The sequence below is a fragment of the Elgaria multicarinata genome, chromosome 8, assembly GCF_023053635.1.
Source record: "Elgaria multicarinata webbii isolate HBS135686 ecotype San Diego chromosome 8, rElgMul1.1.pri, whole genome shotgun sequence".
Lineage (NCBI taxonomy): Eukaryota > Metazoa > Chordata > Lepidosauria > Squamata > Anguidae > Elgaria > Elgaria multicarinata.
The window spans coordinates 28565361-28577572 of NC_086178.1; positions in this window are offsets into that span (position 1 = coordinate 28565361).

A 12212-nucleotide genomic window follows, 5' to 3' on the forward strand; every position below is an offset into this window, starting at 1 on the left:
GACTTCTGTAGATATATGGCCAATCAAGAGAATACACCTTTCTCTAGCCCAAGCAAGAACTCCAAATGGCAGAATATAAGTACAAGAGAGAAGGGGAGGGGAGGAAGACATCAGGCCCTGTTCAAGCTGGATCCCCAACCCAACCCAAACCCAAACCCATGCCATCTAACATCAATTGTCTGATGGGAAGGAATTCTGGTCAGGTAACTTCCTTAGTGCATCATGGAAATACTGCAGGCATAATATAACTTGATTTCAGCAAATGCATTTGACAAAGTACCCCCATGATGTTCTGATTAGTGTGCTAGTTAAGTGTGGCTTGGATGGGACAAGTCTGAAGTTCATTAAGCAGGAAAGAGAAATCCAATGCACAGGTATAAGATAAGGGATACCTGGCTTGTCAGGTTGCATCAATAGAAATATAGTTTCTAAGTCACAGGAAGTAATAGTTCTACTCTATTCTGCCCTGGTCATACTTCACCTCAAATACTGTATCCAGTTCTGAACACCATACTTTAAGAAGGATTCAGATAAATTGGAATGACTTCAGAGAAAGGCAACAAAGATGATAAGGGGACTAGAAATTAATTCCTATGAGGAAAGACTGAAGGAACTGGATATGTTTAGCCTTTAGAAGAGAAGACTGAGGGGAGGATAAACATGTTTAGCCTGGAGAAAAGAAGTTTGAGGGGAGACATGATAGCACTCTTCAAATACTTGAAAGGTTGTCACACAGACGAAGGCCAGGATCTCTTCTGAATCATCCCAGAGTGCAGGACACGGAATAACCGGCTCAAGTTACAGGAAGCCAAATTCCGGCTGGGCATCAGGAAAAACTTCCTGACTGTTAGAGCAGTATGACAATGGAACCAGTTACCTAGGGAGGTTGTGGGCTCTCCCACACCAGAGGCATTCAAGAGGCAGCTGAACAACCATCTCTCAGGTATGCTTTAAGGTGGATTCCTGCATTGAGCAGGGGGTTGGACTCTATGGCCTTATAGTCCCCTTCCAACTCTACTGTTCTATGATTCTATGATTCATAATACTAGAACCCAGGGTCATTCCATGAAGCTGATTGGTGGCATAGTGGCTAAAGTGTTGGACTGGGAGTCAGGAGATCCGGGTTCTAGTCCCCACTCAGCCATGGAAATCTACTGGGTGACTTTGGGCCAATCACAGACTCTCAGCCCAACCCACCTCACAGGGTTGTTGTTGTGAGGATAAAATGGAGAGGAGGATTACGTACACTGCCCTGGGTCCTTTGGAGGAAAAAAGGCATGATATAAATGCAAATAATAATAATAATAATAATAATAATAATAATAATAATAATAATAATAAATGGATGTGTCCCTCTTATCACACTGCCTCCTCCCCATTCCACCCCATCACACATATTTAATCCACACCACTCTTCCCCAGCCTGATGCCCTCAAAATGCGTTGGACTACAACTCCCATCGTATCTGGCATCGGATCTACCCACTAGGCTAATATATGAATGGCCATGCTGGCTGAGGATGGAGTTGTAGTTCAATGCATCTGGCGGGCACCAGTTTGGGGAAAGGTGGTCTTCACATGGGCCAGTGTATGAATTTGTCCCAAGTGTATTATTTTTGCTTTACACAAGCTATTAACAGGAAAGTGCATTCATTATTTTAACCTAATTATGGTCTTCCAACCCATAACTGCTGGTACAATGTATATTTTTTGAAATCCATCACTTGAGTATTGCCTAATAAAGTTTGTAAATTGCTTCCAAATGAGCAAAAATTACTTCTTCTAGTTCAGAAATGAATGGCCTTTCTTTCCAACAGGAGATTGGTTTTAGATCTTCCATTCCTTTCTTTAACGATGAACCAATTTGAATCTTAATCCCAAGAGTACCACAGCTTGGGTTCAAAGTAATGCAACATTTACAATGTTTTATTGATGTGAGAGCTAGATAAGTGCAGCCTTCACTTGTACATTATACCAGAGTCAGCAAATTTAAGTCAATTAGTCAAGAAATCTATTAACTGTTAACCATGCAGACCCGTGTTGGATCTGTTCTCACAATGTCCCTCATGCACATATGCACGATTCCATAGAGCAATGGAGCTTTATTTGGGTACTGGGCTGTAGTAACAACTCCACTTCCATTGGAGCTGCACTAATGAGAAGAGGATGCAGTGAGGTAGGGTGGAGGATGAAGCAGTTTTTGCTTACCTCTCCAATGAGCTCTGTTTTGTGTAGAGTAGACCTACAATCCCTGCTTTATTTAGCTATGAGGAATACAGATATTTAATATGAATGCAATTACTCTATGTGATTTTAAAAGGGGACTGTCAAATTCTTGAAGGACAGGTCTATCAATGAAAGAACTGGGCATGTTTAGCCTGAAGAAGAGAAGATTGAGCGGAGTCATGTTAGCACTCTTCAAGTACATGAAAGGTTGTCACACAGAGGAGGGCCAGGATCTCTTCTGGATCATCCCAGAGGGGCTCAAGTTACAGGAAGCCAGATTCTGGCTGAACATCAGGAAAAACTTCCTGACTGTTAGAGCAGTACGACAATGGAATCAGTTACCTAGAGAGGTTGTGGGCTCTCCCACACTAGAGGCCTTCAAGAGGCAGCTGGACAACCATCTGTCAGGGATGCTTTAGGGTGGATTCCTGCAGCGAGTGGGGGGTTGAACTCGATGGCCTTATAGGCCTCTTCCAACTCTACTGTTCTATGATTCTGTAGAACACCTCCATGGAGGCAGCATGCCACCAAACACCAGTTCCTGGGGAGCGATATCAGGAAATGGCTATGCTGATGCCCTAGCTGAGGGGTGCCCAGAGGCATCGAATTAGCCACTGTGGGGAAGGTATTAAATAAGGTGACTATATGGAAAAAGAGGACAGGGTTCCTGTATCTTTAACAGTTGTGTAGAAAAGGGAATTCCAGCAGGGATCATTTGTATGCAGGCAGCACCTGGTGAAATTCCCTCTTCATCACTACAGTTAAAGGTGCAGGAGCCCTGCCCTCTTTTGTATCTGGTTATCATAGGATTGCTCCCTCATTTTTGTATGTTGTCTCAGAGACATCCTGCTCTGAGAGATGTCCAAGAAATATTTTAAATAAATCTTTGGTAAAGATTGACAGGTGATGGGAGAGAGAAATACATCTCCAAAGCAGAGAAGTGGACATTTTTGAAATGTGCACTCAGCTGAGGGTCACCATTTTATCAGCTTTGAAAGATAACCTAACATCCAAGTTTTTACTGGATAAAAAAAAAAAAATCTGAGAAAAGTTTCCATCATTGAATGTGATATGTTTTTCAACCTATCTTCACCTTTCCAAGAAAGAAAAAAAGACAGAGACACAGATCCGGTTTGCACAACACACACACACAAAACCACCATGGCTGATCACTCATGGTGGGTTGTCGTGTTATGTGAACCTGGTGCAGCTCCTGCAGGATGTCTTGTTTTTTTATAGACAAGCCACCCTGCACACCCATGGCTTGTTTCATGATGGTTGATATCCATGGTGGTTTGATGTGCTGTCTGAACTCAGCAGGGCAACTTTGTCATAGGTTTCTTGGAACAGCTACAGAGCCGGCAGCCAGAGTCGCAAAACTGAGGTAAGAACTGAGGAAATGAGGAGTTCTGCCACAAAGGCACTTGGGATACATGCTGGAGCCACTGGAAGGACTGATGAGGAATGAGGGTGGGGGGACATAAGCCATGGCAAGCCCAACCGCCTGTCAAGTTAGCAAGTAAACAACACACCCATGGTAGCTTATTCACAGGGTGACTTCACATGACACAGCGTTGCTGGGGCCTAGGAATTAGTTATCCCAGAATCCTTGGTGCAGCCTTCCCCAACCTGGTGCCCTTCAGATCTGTGGGACAACAAATCCAGTCATCCCCATCTAGCATGGGCAATGGTTTTGTGAATGTAAAAGATGTTTCACATACAATAAAGAGAAGATCATGGTGGATATTATGCAGTGGTGTTGTAACTCATGTTAGAAAAATATTCCCATTGAGTGGAAAGGAAAAGGTTAAATTCGGAGTGTATTTCCAATGCTTTTAAAAACTTTTCGCCCCCTCTCATAAAACGTGGCATTTATATATCAGGAGCAACAATGAGGTTTTCTTCTTGAGTCAGCTTAAAAATAATGTTGACATTGCGGTCGATACATTATGGATTGCCATATTTATGTCAGAACTTATTGGCACAAGAATATATCAATAATATAAAATATTTAAGAATAAGTCTTATATTTAAATTAAACCTTACAACTCCATGCTCTTTCTTCATATTTTGCTTTGCTGCTTTTAAATGTATCTTTGATGACAGGTTGCACAGATAATGATTTTAACATCTATTTTTAGCCAGCAACTAAAACTACTGTTGTTAAATAAGTCTTTGTGGAGGAAAACTGGAAGTCAGCTCTTTGTTCATAGCTTCTATACATTTGTAATAAATACCCATATTATAATTTTGCACATGGCACTTTACAGCTGCCTTAGCAGAAAGCACATGAGTTGAGCCACCCATGTTTTCATCAAACTCCTCTAGCCATTTAAGCCCCTGCTGCTGCCACCACCGCAAAGTTCTCTGGAGGGTTGGAACACTCTTTGGAACGAAACAGAAAGTGGCATGGGGAATCAGCAAAATTCATGTACCCCTATTTGAATCATAGAATAGCAGAGTGGGAAGGGGCCTACAAGGCCATCAAGTCCAACCTCCTGCTCAATGCAGGAATCCACCTCAAAGCATACCCAACAGATGGCTGTCCAGCTGCCTCTTGAAGGCCTCTAGTGTGGGAGAGCCCACAACCTCCCTAGGTCATTGGTTCCATTGTTGTACTACTCTAACAGTCAGGAAGTTTTTTCCTGATGTCCAGCCGGAATCTGGCTTCCTGTAACTTGAGCCCATTATTCCATGACCTGCACTCTGGGATGATCAAGAAGAGATCCTGGCCCTCCTCTATGTGACGAACTTTCAAGTATTTGAAGAGTGCTCTCATGTCTCCCCTCATTCTTCTCTTCTCCAGGCTAATAATGCCCAGTTCTTTCAGGCCATAGCTAGACCTAAGGTTTATCCCTGGATCGTCCAGGATTCAAACCTGTTCACCTAGGTGACACACAGGGGATCCACTGCTCAGGCAGGGTTGAACCCTGGATGATCCCAGGATAAACTATAGGTCTAGCTGTGGCCTCAGTCTCTCTTCATAGGGCTTTGTTTCCAGACCCCTGATCAACCTTGTTGCTCTCCTCCGAACATGCTCCAGCTTGTCTGCATCCTTCTTGAAGTGTGGTGCCCAGAACTGTATGCAATGCGTAAGCAAAAGTGCTTTCCACTAAGGCAAGGGCATGTAACTTTAGGCCTGGGGGTGAAATCCAGCCCTTCTGGGTGCCTCAGAAGGCAATGCCCTCTTTCCCTGGAACTGCCCCGTTTCTTCTGACCACCTATGCTTTGCTGGATTCCCAACTTTTGTGCAATTTTCCCACCATTCTGAAAGGTTGTAGTACCCCCCCCCAAAAAAAACTTAGGTACCAGCAGTAAGAGCTTTAAGCTAAAATATGCTGGTATTTTGGCCCCAGCCCTTTTGCTTTTAGCTCCACCCACCACTGGGATGCAGTCCCATGATGATGATGATGATGATGATGATGATGATGATGATGATGGCAACCCTGTTGGTTTTTTAAAAGTCTTTTAAGAAGGATAAACAATTATTAGCAATTTTTACAAAATATATGTCATGCTAATTATATCAAACAAATTGGAGAGGAAGGTATATGGGTCAAAATGCATTATTTAATAGGAACATCACCTCCAAATCATCCCCCTGACTCACACACAAAAAACTACAGTCCTCACCGCCCCCTTACACACACACACACTGCAAAAATGCACATGCTTCCATTCATAGTCAAACAACCAGGCATCCCATTCAGACATCAACACACCCACACACTGCCAGCACACACACACACATACACACACACACTCACTGGATCACCCACACCAAAATACATGCACACACACATCCATTCACTCAAACAACCAGGCACCCCAGGCACCCATACACTCTCTCACTCACACACCTCAGTCTTGCCTCCTACTTGCTTCTTCTCTTGCTTCTTCCTCCCAGGGCCAATCCGGGCCTTCTTCTTGGACAGCGCGATCATGCCAGCCAAGGAAAAGGCCAGATCGGCACTGGGAGGTGGGGCCTGGAAGATGCATTCCCTGAAGTCCGGGAACACATCCTTTCTGGGTCTTTTCCTCGGTTAATTGGGACCCAGCCCTGGTTGTCCCGGAGAAGCTCCATTTTTCTGGAGGTCTCCGGGGTTTTCCAGGTCATCTAATCACCCTATTCCCAAGGCTACAGGGTTCAATCTCATAATATTAGATACAACCAATAAACAGGTAGATTGGATAAATCACCTATATTTTTGACCATCAGTGCGACATCTGGGAAACGGAACATCGGTGTGTCACATGTTTGGATAGTGTCAGTACCTAGGACAATTAAATCCTGATCTAATTGGCTGTCACTCTAGGACAATCTGACAATAATAAATCAATCCACAGCCTCATTGATTTCACTGACATTACTTGTGCTGGCAATGTTATGTGCCCAAGATATCTTTGCAGAAGTCACTCAATATACTAAGGGTCCCTTGTTTGTCAGGAAAGCTTTAATTCGAAGTGCCCAAATAGGGCAAATGCAAAATAGTAACTAAATGGCTTCCCCGCTGCTGACATTAACAGCTGTATAATAGCTCCATGAGCAAGCTTTGTAAACATGTAAACAGCACAATTAATTGCAGTGATTATGCTCTTGGAAAATAGAACATTTCAGTAATTTGGAGCACATTGCAGCTTCATGTTTACAGAACTCCAGGCACATCAGAAAATTAAATATATTTAATTTAGGCTTCAATTGTCTCCTCTTCATGAAAATTTAAGACAACAAAATCCTGCACACACTGAATGCCATAAATACTGTTAGTTCCAGTATGACCAGAATTTTGTGCAGGCATCTTTTCTCCTCACCTCTGCTGGAAGGAAAGAAGATTTAGACCTCTAGGGGTAAAGGCCAGAAACACCATTTAATGAGATAACTGGGTGTTCTGTATACGCAGTGCAAACCCAAATCATGCTCAGTGTCACGATTTGTAAAACAATTTGCACAGCAGAATATTGAACACAGTGGGCCTGTTCAGATGACAAACTAAGCCACTAACCCTTTTGCAGCAAATGATTAGTGAGTGTGTTTAAATCATGGTTATGGAGCCACCATAGTTAGGAATGGTTCACATGACACACAAAGCCATAAGGTTTAGCTCAAAATGTTTAACCACCGTGGCTTAGCATGGATTATCCTTGTGAGTCAGGCAAGTTGTCCATCTGGGTTGGGGTTGAGGCACAGACATATAAATCAGTATACACATATATCCTTGGCCTTTATAAAGAAGAAGGGCAAATCTTTAGAATAAAAGTGTAAAACTGTTCTGGGAATTGAAAGGTGATGTCAGGCCTACCAGCCAATAGGTGCCTGTCAACCTGTGGATTTCAAGCTCCAACATGCTGGATATCATTCTGCAGAAGAACCATGTTTTTTTAATGAGTTTTGTTTTGTTTTAAGAATTCGTCTATGAAAAAGAATGAATACATCTGCTTACAGAGCAGCAAAGCTGTCTCTACCATATTTGTACAGGATATCAAAGCTGTACAAACACAATAATGGCTTGCTTATTTTTCTTGGCCTTAATAAAAACATTATAATTTCATGATTCCTTTTAAGGAAAATAATTTGATCCCTGCTGTAGAAAAAGATAATCTTTTGGCCATTCTGCAGTTTACCTAGTGTTGCTATTTTGCTTTCTGGTAGGGATCCTGCCTATAATACAGAGAGAAAATCAACAGCTGTTTCCCCTGCATTTGTTATAAGAGGCACAGAAGCCTTGACAAAAGAAAGGTGATAGCCAATGGCTAGCTGCTGGATCTAGAGTTGCCACCTTTTTGAAGAAGCTCTATGATACAACCATATGCAGGCTAAACAACAAATTCATATTTGGGGTGGGTCCTAGGTATGGTGAATGCATCCTTGTGAGAGAGGTTGGTAGCTGCAGCCTTGAAAGAGGCCCTGTGGGAACTGCTCTTCCAGTAGTCCACTCCGGATCCTGTGGTACTTGACAGCTACTGCCTAGTCACAAATACCCCTTTTGGGGAAAGGTTCATGAGAGAATCATGGTTTCTAATTGCAGACATTCTTGGAGGGTACTGATCATCTTGACCCATTCCAGTCTGGGACCAGGCTGGGTTTTGGGACTGAATTGATCTTGGTTGTCCTGATGGATGACCTTTACCAGTAGAGGGATTGGTGGGTGGGAGAGGTGCTACCTTGGTTCTCTTACTGGATCTTTCAGCAACTTGTGATAGCATTGACCTTGGTAACCTCCTGGACCGACATCATGAGATGGATATTGGAGGCACCGTTCTTCAGTCGTTCAAAGTCCTATCTGTAGGGTTGGTCTCAGAGTAGTTTTGGGAAATGCTCAATGGCCTCCTGGTATTTATATATGTGTTTATTATACACTTTTATTACATATACCTATTATATACACACACATGTGCATACACACACACACACACACACACACACACATATATATATATATATATATGTATATATATATATGTCACACATTTTGAAGTCCTAATTATAGTATCTTAGGTCTGAGCTATGTAGAGACTCAACTCCATTAGAATTCTGACTGAAACCCAGAGTGGGTTCACTGCCCCACTGACCTCAGAGCCACCAGTCTCCCTTGGTCCTCACTGGGCTGGTTTTAGGGTTCCCCGGTACAGTTTATGTCTATGGATTGTTTTGCACTTCTGCAAACCTTGGGGTTTCCTTGAGTCTAATGATGGACATGGATGGTGCCATTCTGGCTACATAAACACCATTACTCACCTCTGAACATCTGGAATAGAGGGAATAATTTCAGTTGGTCACAAATGGCTGCATCTGTTTGAGATTTTAATCCAGTGAGAATTTGCCCTCTCCTTAGTAGTTATTACTAATCATTAATGTAAGAGGGCATATTATTTAGGCAGCTTTTGCTTTGCTGAAGAAAAATATGATTTAAGACCCACATGTTAATTTTTTTTTAAAAAAAACACACTGGTCTTATTTCTTCAAAAAAAAGATGTTGCCATATTCAGCTTAATTTTTGGAGTTTGATATTGAATAAATAAAGTGATAATCTGAAGTAAATCCAGGAGATGCTATCCGCCACAGTGATTACATCTACAAGAATTGTTATACAAACTGCCACTTTTATGTATAAAAAGAGGCTCAGCTGGATTATATTAATAGCACACTGGTGGCATCTAGTGGTTGGCTAATAGCACATAGTGTTTGGTTAATAGCATATTGCTAGTAAAAGAACTGCTGTGGTTTCACCTTTATGACACGATCATTTTAGTAGTATAACAGCAATATTTTCCACACGTACTCCTTAAACTTTTGATCAAGCCATAATCTTAAGGCAAATCAACAGATTGTGCAACCGCAACTGAGTATTTTGACTCAACATATCCTGAAAAAGGAAACTGACAACATGTACTGGAGAAGGCATGTGTGGCGGGGAACATGGGCTATGCTCCAAGACAGGGGTTGGGAACACAGTGCCCACAGGCACCAATGTGCCCCCAGACACTATTAAGACACCCTACTTGTCCCAATTTCATTTTTAAAAAATATCTTTACATTTTCTTACTGGCAACTGGGATTGCTTCAAAGCAAAGTGGGGACCTCTAGCTGCAGCCGCCATCTTAATTTCCCATGAGTGCCTCTGGGCAGCTTACTTGTCCTTTGTGACTAGCCATGCCCATCCATAGCAGCCATTTTATGGCGTTGCCCATGACAGTTTCTCAGATTTCCAAATGTGCTCATGGGCTCAAAGGGTTGCTTACCCCTACTCCAAGGAATTTTCAAAGAAAATAAAGAATAAACACACCATGATTATTCTTGAGGAATACAGCCATTCCAGGGCTAAATTAGTGTCATGGTAATACCAACAAGACAAGCTAAGATACTTCGAGAGTCATTCCTTCACATTCATATTACGGCCTTGCTGCCTTTTTAGGCTTTGGCCATGTTAAGTCATATGGTGGCTTTTGCTTCAGCACACAACCCCTTTATAGAACTCAGCAATCAAGTCAGAAAATCTCTAATTAACCAGAGGGCTGTATCCAATGTTACTCTAACTCATCCCATTCATTCCAATGGGTTTGTTCTAACATTTGATACAATCCAGTTTCCCATTTTGACTTAACTGCAAAACTCTTTTTACTAACCTATGAACCAGCCAGGAATGTAAAACTTCAAACTATGGCTTAAGATCCTGGCTTGTCCAAAGTTGATTCCTGAGCTTCCTAATTCAGACAAATCGGAAAACCACAGTTAATTAGATACTTTCTGGTCCAGTTGATGCATGCTACAAAGAGAGGAGTACATACACAGGAAATAGGCTCATGCATATCATAGCTTAATAAGACTAGATATAATTGCATGAAACAGGCTGTTGCGTTTTATGATTGCTCTGGATTTTTTATCTGAATTTTAATTGTGTGGGTTTTTTCCTTTTATGTAAACTGCCCAGCAAATTTTAAATCATAAATCAGCTACGGAACTGATTACGTGACTTTTCACCTGATCAAGCAGGATGGCAAGCAGGTGAGAAAGTCCTATACACACACACACACATTTAATTGTGGCATGAATACACATTCCAAAGCCACATGCAATAATACCACAGAGAAGTGGTTTTCACACAGCTGCGGCTATGCATCAAGGAGACTGCAACAATATTTAAAAACAACAACAGGAGACTACTTAAAGACTCATAGACATCTCAAATCTTTACTGTGCAGATGAAGTCAACATCTTCCATCTGATATGCAGCCTAAACATCTGGTTTGGTGGTGCATCAACAGATTTGGCAGCAAGGGAATTTTGTGATTATCCAGAAAGTATTTCATGATGAATCAGATTCTTAGAAGTGACCACTGGAAAACATTGATCCAAGAGATGAAAGATGAAGCAGTGCACACACTTTCAATCTCAGGGATTATTGAAACAAGTTTGAGAGGACTCTCAGGAGGGCGTCAGAAGTGGAGTATGTAGCATTGATTTCCATTACGCTCTTATTGTGCAGCCAACTATTTATCAGGGTATTAAGCAGCAGATAGTAATAATACTGTTCTTTGAAAAGCAAGTGTGACCACATTCTTTATTGCCCTACATCTAGAATATAAGGAAGCCATATTATTTATAGGGGTTCCAGCTCTTTTCCTGGGAGGCTTACTGCATTTTTAACTGCTGGGCGAGGAGACGGAATTCAGCAAAGGTTTTTCCATCTTGCAGTTGCAAAGATAGGGAGTTGTTGCCATGCTGGATTTGCTCGTCATGCACTTGTTAAAGGCACAGTGGCCTGCCAGGGAAAACATTGGTGATCCTGGTTAAACACTGTTGGTGTTACGTTGCAACTCCTGTCTATGGTTATGGCTGCTTAATACAATTCCTTAAACCCTAGGCATGCCTTCAATCAGCTTTCCCTACAGTTCCCATCGTCCATGAGCATCGACCATGCTGGAGCTGATGAAAGTTGTAACCAAAACATCTGGATGGTACTAGGTTGTGGAGGGGGATGGCTTCTTTACGTTATTGGTTTATTAAAAGGGCCAATTTTCCCCACTCGTCTGCTAATATCCAACGGGGTCTTTCCGCAAATTCAAATAGCATTAGCGGAACTCTGCCGAATTTTTCCATTGCTCAAGTAGCTGCTCATTACACTTGCACAACTATAACTTCAGGTGGATTCTCCTCTTGCACATAGTTTAGAAACCTAGTTTCTGCTACTGCAATGTCATTTGTGCTGGTGGAATGATGCAGTTGGATACTGCCCTTAATTTTGCAACAATCAGAGCTATTTCTAGGGGATTTTTTTTAGTTTGCATGAATTACTAACATAGATTACAAAATCTGTGCCAACCTTGTCCCCTCCAGATGTCTTGGACTACAACTCCCATCAGACCTCAATGTGGCTGGGGCCAATGGGAATTGTAGTCCACCAACATCAGGAGGGCACCAGGCTGGGAAAATCTGGATTATGCCAATCCCAGCAACAGTTAAATGTGTTTTTTTGGGGGGGGGATTAG